At 45.0% G+C, this 6953-nt stretch overlaps 1 long non-coding RNA gene across 1 annotated transcript; it reads left to right on the forward strand.

The window, feature by feature from the left end:
- The first annotated feature begins 259 nt into the window (after positions 1 to 259).
- LOC148454065 (uncharacterized) lies at positions 260 to 3126 on the forward strand. Its single transcript, XR_015874846.1, has 3 exons — positions 260 to 310; positions 1336 to 1388; positions 3032 to 3126. It is a non-coding gene; the product is annotated as an uncharacterized LOC148454065 (long non-coding RNA).
- The last annotated feature ends 3827 nt before the right edge of the window (positions 3127 to 6953 follow it).

The raw sequence follows: 6953 nt of genomic DNA on the forward strand, positions 1-6953 counted from the left end.
GTGGTAGGTATGGAGATATTTGCTGCGGTTCCTCCTTCATATGTACAGGTGATACTTAATACACATTTGTGTGTATCCTCTGAAAACTGGGATTTTCCGCAACTGTTTTTGATAAATAGGCCCCTCTGTGTGGTAGATGTTTTGTATGTTTGGGATTTGGTAGGGGTCTAGTCAGAAGTCTAGTTCACTAACCTGATGCTGGACAATTCATGACTTCATAGTGTTTGTAATCATTTATTTTTCTTTGCAGAGAAGTATACCAGCCCGGAGGCATATGTGGCCTTCCTCATGCTGGAGATGGGAGAAAATGGTAAGTCTATATTTGTTAGAGATGTTTTTCATATAAATAACACAGAGTCCCTGGCTTGCATGGCAAAGACTTGTGCATGTAGATCATTTGAGTTATGTGGGTGTTATTTTCTTATTATGTCGCTATACGTTTGTGGCATTGTACACAGGATTGTGCATTGTGTACAGCGTGTGCAATGTATCACTGGATCCTGGGTACCCAGCTTTAGAGTGGAGTAACTCTAGTGTATAGTGACAGCTAGAGGATACTAAGGGAAGGGGTCTTCTTTTCTCCACCGGCCGGACCGCCTCTCCTTAGTTATGGCCCATGACCAGCTGCGGCATAGTGTAATGAGTCAGTGTGACACATTTTGTTAGTACAGCTCTCTGATAATGCCACCAGCTGTGGGCCTTTTCATTGCTACGGGCCCTGGTGCAATGCACTGGCTACACCGCCGGTAGGTCTGACCAGGGCCGTAGAGAGTCGCAGTGGGCCCAGGTACATAGGGGGCATGGCCTAATCACGGTAGGCGTGACCACACCCCCTCGAGCAAAAAAAAATAAAAAAATATAGCAGCGCTGTGCTCCGGGGAGGGGGGCGCTATAAGCCCATCAGCCCGGTACAAAGCTAGGGGGGCGCGATCAGTGTGATCGCTCCCCCCCCACAGGCAAAGGAGACTGCTGTGGCTGCTGCTCACCCTCTGCAGCTCAGAACACGCTGTGTGCTGGGCTGCTGAAAGAGAGAGAAGGGATGGGGGAGCGGCGCCGGACCCGGGCCACCGCGAGGCCCATCAGGAAGCCCGGGCTAGGGTAATCTGTACCCACTCCCCCCCTCCCCTCTCGGCGCCTCTGGGTCTGACCCTGCATGGAGGTCCCAATGGAGAGCTTCATAGCTCTCTGATGTATGGATAATACAATGTCCTATGTATCCCTGTCTTTCTGTTATCCCCACACCCTGAGAGACATAAATACTTATTCTGGTGTAATACTAATGTCATTTTCCTCATTAATAAGAACATATGTATATATTTCTGTTTCATTTTAAAGGACCTGGTATATTTCAACACATAAAAAAGTACATGAAGACCTTGTGGCTCCTGGTAATTTAATTGCTCTATGTATTGTCCAATTGTACTGATAGAAAAGCCTCAATTAATGGTCTTAATGGCATAAATTACTGTATTTCTCTGTTACAGTTAGTGAGGGGATGCAGTTTATAGACCGGCAGACTGAATGTCGCTGGTCTATATCCCGACAGGGGAAGCCCGACGGGGGCTTAATATAGGCGTCAAAATTCGGGGCGTCCTTAGCATTAGCCGCAAGGGGGAAGGGTTGGGTTTAGGGAGTGTAGTGGGGCTAGGGTTAGGTTTTTTGGGGGGAGATTAGGGTTAGGCACCCCTAGGGGAGAGGATTTGGGTTAGGCACCCCTGGCAGTAGGTTAGGGTGAGGCACCCCCGGGAGTGTTAGGTTTAGTGTGCGGGAAGGGGGGTTAGGATTAGGCACCCCCAGGGAGGACTTAGGGTCAGGCACTCCAAAGGGAGGGTTAGGGGGAGAAGAGGGAAGGGTTAAGGAGAAGAGGGGAGGGTTAGGGTCCTTACCAGCTGGCGTCAGGATCTCTACCTATTGGGCTTCTCCTGTTGGGATTTGAACCAACGGCTAAATATAGCTAGTGAGATTGCTAGCATACAGTATAGTTAGTGAGAGTGCCGGCATACAGTATAGTTAGTGAGAGTGCCGGGCATACAGTATAGTTAGTGAGAGTGCCGGGCATACAGTATAGTTAGTGAGATTGCAAGCATACAGTATAGTCACTGAGATTGCCGACACACAGTATAGTTATTGCGAGTGTTGGCACTTATATAGTTTGTAAGAGTGCCGGCACGCTGTATAGTTAGTGAGAGTGCCAGCATACAGTATGGGTAATGAGATTGCTGCCACACAGTAAAGTTAGTGAGAGTGCCGGCACACTGTATAGTTAGTGAGAGTGCTGGCACGCTGTATAGTTAGTGAGAGTGCCGGCACGCTGTATAGTTAGTGAGAGTGCTGGCACGCTGTATAGTTAGTGAGAGTGGCAGCATACAGTATGGGTAATGAGATTGCTGGCACACAGTAAAGTTAGTGAGAGTGCCGGCACTTATATAGTTAGTGAGAGTGCCGGGACGCTGTATAGTTAGTGAGAGTGCCGGCACACTGTATAGTTAGTGAGAGTGCAGGCACACTCTATAGTTAGTGAAAGTGCCAGCATACAGTATGGGTAATGAGATTGCTGGCACACAGTATAGTTAGTGAGAGTGCCGGCACTTATATAGTTAGTGAGAGTGCCGGGACGCTGTATAGTTAGTGAGAGTGCCGGCACGCTGTATAGTTAGTGAGAGTGCCGGCACGATGTATAGTTAGTGAGAGTGCCGGCACACAGTGTAGTTAGTGAGAGTGCTGGCATGTGGTATAGTTAGTGAGAGTGCCAGCATACAGTATAGTCAGTGAGAGTGCCGGCACGCTGTATAGTTAGTCAGAGTGCCAGCATACAGTATGGGTAATGAGATTGCTGACACACTATAGTTAGTGAGAGTGCCGGCACACAGTATAGTCAGTGAGAGTGCCGTCACGCTGTATAGTCAGGGAAATTGCTGGCACCTGATAGTGAAGAAGGAAAAGGGATACATACACAGATGAATTCCCCTTGTGAATCCTCCTCACTCTCTGGCTAAATGTAGTTTCCTTCTTATTCCTTCTCCTCTGCCAGGCATACAGCCCGGACATCTCTTGTGTATTCTGGCAGTTATATCAGCCAGACCGGCAAGGTACCATCATGTGCGGTCTCCATATCCTCCACATCATCCTCACCCACCTGCTGTTCTTCTAGGTGCAGCTTTGCTTATGACATCAGGTCTGTATAACATACGATATGAACATTTCACTATTAATGCCATGTGTGTTATACTTGATAATGGGAAGTGTATATGTATTGTGTGATATCAATTTTAAGTTTTATGTCAAATAAGTATTTTTTCAAACACATTTTATTGCATTCTAGGCCTGATTCAGAGTTGTGTGATAATGTCATTGCAGCTGCGATTCTGTACGCATCTGTTGTACGAAAATATGCAAATGTCACAGACGCCCAGTAACGTATTGAGACCCCCCCCCCCCCTACGGCTTTGCAAATCCAAGCATCCACATACATAGAAGCAGATCTTTTGAATATTGGTCTTCTGAGTCACCCTCTGGTCACATAGAATGGGCGTGCTCACTAAGACACCAGAGACTTTTTTCTTCTATACGGGATTGCAGAAACAGGATGCAACACACCCACAAAACAGTTGCGACACGTCTGCATTTTTTGCCGACACTCCCCATTACCATACTTGCCTACTCTCCCGAGACTGCCGGGAGCCTCCTGAAAATCGGGTGCAGCTCACGGCACCCTGCAAGAGTAAGCAAGCCCCCCAGAATGGTGACCTCCCCCCTCGCACCCGCCGTGATAGTGGGCAGTCCGGGGGTGCAATGACGCGATTCGGGTTGAATCGCGTCATCGTAGCCCCGCCGCATGCTTTATATTGCCGGTAATATCAGCATTATAAAGTGGGGGGCGGGGTCAGGATAACGCAATCATTTCGGCAAGCCCCCATTCTGCCACCTGAAACCGCCCCATCCTCCCTGCTGCACCGATATGTTGGTAAGTATGCCGTTACCTCCACGAAAGTAGGAGTCTCAACCAAATAGCTCCTAACTGTCACTTTACAGGCTGTATTTGAAAAATGACAATTAGAAGCAGATTGCTTGGTACTTTTTCCCTCTCTGTGGCTTAGTACATATACCCCTTATTGCTTTAGATTAATCTATTGACATACAGTATAACAGTGTTATTGGAGAAATAGCAGCATCACATGAGAAGTGGAGTGTGAAAAATTATTTTACTATAAGACATAACTTTTCTCGTGGACTTTGTGGACCTCCTTTAGGTGTAGCGCTTATTGTTACCATTTTTATTGTCTATGTGTTACCTTATTGTGGTAGGTGCACATTCACAGTTTTGGGAAAATGGCCACTAAACCTAGCACTTTATTGGGACTAATATGCTGCGCAATCCTTGCCCCACATGCAAGATGCCATATTGTTTAAAACACTACACCAAAAGTGAAAAATAATCATGTATTATATTTCACAGAACATGCCATGGAGTCGGGAGCCACCGCCGAGGGACCGCAGCATCTGTCCTGCAGAACACAAGTGACGCCCGATCAGGGCCGGCAACAGATCTTGGGGTACAATGAAAGCTCTGCCCCCCCTTATGCAGAGACAAAAACCAATCTGCGGGGTGTAATGAGGAAAAGAGGCGGGGACAAGCACTTACACAATAGACTGGGTTTTCTGTTACCAGTCCTACTCCCGAGTGCGGATGCACTACGGGTCAGCCCTTAGCATTGGGGGCAGAATCAGGAGTGCAGGACAACAACATCAAGATACTGCTCACCAAGAGGGAAACGCACAGCAAGACACAAACGGAGGGTACAGGATGCCGCCCCTAAAGAGCAGAGTACCCTGGCAGGAGTTGCACCACTTGTGGACTCACACCATTCCCTGCACTTCCAAGAATGGGATACCATCATTCCCTCGAACATTATAATAAGATGCATTGAAGTGATCAGTGACTTTTGCTGGCACAGTAACATGCAGCATAGTCCACAATAGGACATTTAGTATGATAGTACATTGCCTTCCGAATAAAACCTAACATACTTTTACCATCTATCGCTATATGCAACATTTATTCCGTCACTCACATTGCTTATAGTTATTAACCTATAAATACTGCATTGTGTTATCCACATTATGTTTTACACTTATATGGTATATTCTACTCACAGGCAAATTAGGTGATGATGGGCCAACCGGGCCCCCTCCTCTCTCCCTGGTGGCTGGCGGCACATTGAGCACCGCAGTAGACTCTGGGCACTAGTCTGCACATGCAGAGATCACCGGGGAAATGGACAAGGATGGTGCAGCATAGGGAGCCGCAGCAGCCTCTTTCCCGGCGATTTGTGCAGCGCTGCTACCGCCGACATGGGACTCCAGAGAGGTAAGTATTAAAAATATGGGTGTGTGGTGTGGGCCCCCCTAGACCCAGGGGTCCGTGTTGTGGAGGAATCCTTTATATATAATATTTATCAATCAGGGGTGCCAATTATTGAAGATGGAGTCTTCAATAATAATATATGTATACTATATTTATATATATTTATAAATATAAAGTTCAATTAACATACGTTTTATCATATATACTGTATATATTTGCAAAATTCATGCATACGTATGAATTATGAAGTATGATTCCGAAAGTGAGTTCAAATGTGAAATTCAAGCTCAAATTATCTGATATTTATTTACTATGGATACCTAATTAAAACCTCTATGAAATCCTGCCTTTATCTTCTAAAATTGTGGCTATTTAGCATAATGAGTCGCACAGTAAATAAATGCTTTCAGACTTTGAATGTGATTTCAAAGCACAAAATGTTATTATTCAATCTAAAAACAGATGGTTACATGCTGTGATCTAAAGAAAATTAGCGCAAATAAATCATACAGACCCAGGGTACAGTTGTTACATACACACGCGCTCTGGACCCAGATACCGGCATCAGCAATAGAAACCTCCGTCAACAGCACAGCAAGAAGACTCCAGACTGGGTGCAGAGAGCGCACATATATTCTCTTTACAGGGATAGGCAATACAATAGACAAGTTTGACATGATTCCATTGGTTCTTCTTTAAGGTGCTTCTGTTATAGGATAGTTAATAGGTCAATTCAAATGGACACAAGTCAGCCTACAACAGCCCTTTGTGTCCTTTTTCCTGCTGCATGCTAATCTAAGATGATAACATTACAGAGTAAATTTTAATATTTTAACTTTCTATAGTCCATAGTTTGCAGACGCATGTTGCGATCTTCTCACTGATGATACCGGAAATCTGTTGAGACACAGTGGATCAGTACAACACCAAACACGGTCTGCTTACCATGTACTAAGCCTTAGATATCAAATAACCTTTATTTCACAACATTAATAATTACTGAATAAACCTTGAATATTACAATTTAATGCTAGGGAACCTTTTATGTAAGTGTGCAGTGTGTAAGTATTGGGGAACTGAGAAAAGATGATAGTGCTGTGCGACTATGTGTTTTGTGGACTACACCATGGTACGTGTTTTGCAGGGTTAATCATTTTATATGTTTTAATGACTGTCTGTATTTATATGGTGAGGACTTTTAACTTCTTTCTATTGTGTGGGAATCGCACGACGCTAAATAATAGCATCGCCGTATGTACTTATAATGGGCAAGATTCGCTAAAATGGCACTGGGCGGCCAGTTGCAAAGTGGCGTCTCATTGCCATTCGCAAAATGGCGTCGTGCAGATTTAATTTTAAACCGATCCTGTCTCAGCCAATTATCCGACTTCAACAGTCCATCCTTTGATAGCAAACAACATGCTATCATAATATTAAAATTAATTTAGTCTTACATTATGACATATTATTTAATGTTATATTATGGGATGGCACAAGGTGGTTCATAAACCATCAATAACGTGTCTCTAGGAGGGGACATAAAACTACCCTTATACGCACACCACAGCTCTTGGGAGATCATGGGAAA

This window comes from Taudactylus pleione, unplaced genomic scaffold (assembly GCF_031769625.1).
Source record: "Taudactylus pleione unplaced genomic scaffold, aTauple2 ptg001032l, whole genome shotgun sequence".
Taxonomy (NCBI): Eukaryota; Metazoa; Chordata; class Amphibia; order Anura; family Myobatrachidae; genus Taudactylus; species Taudactylus pleione.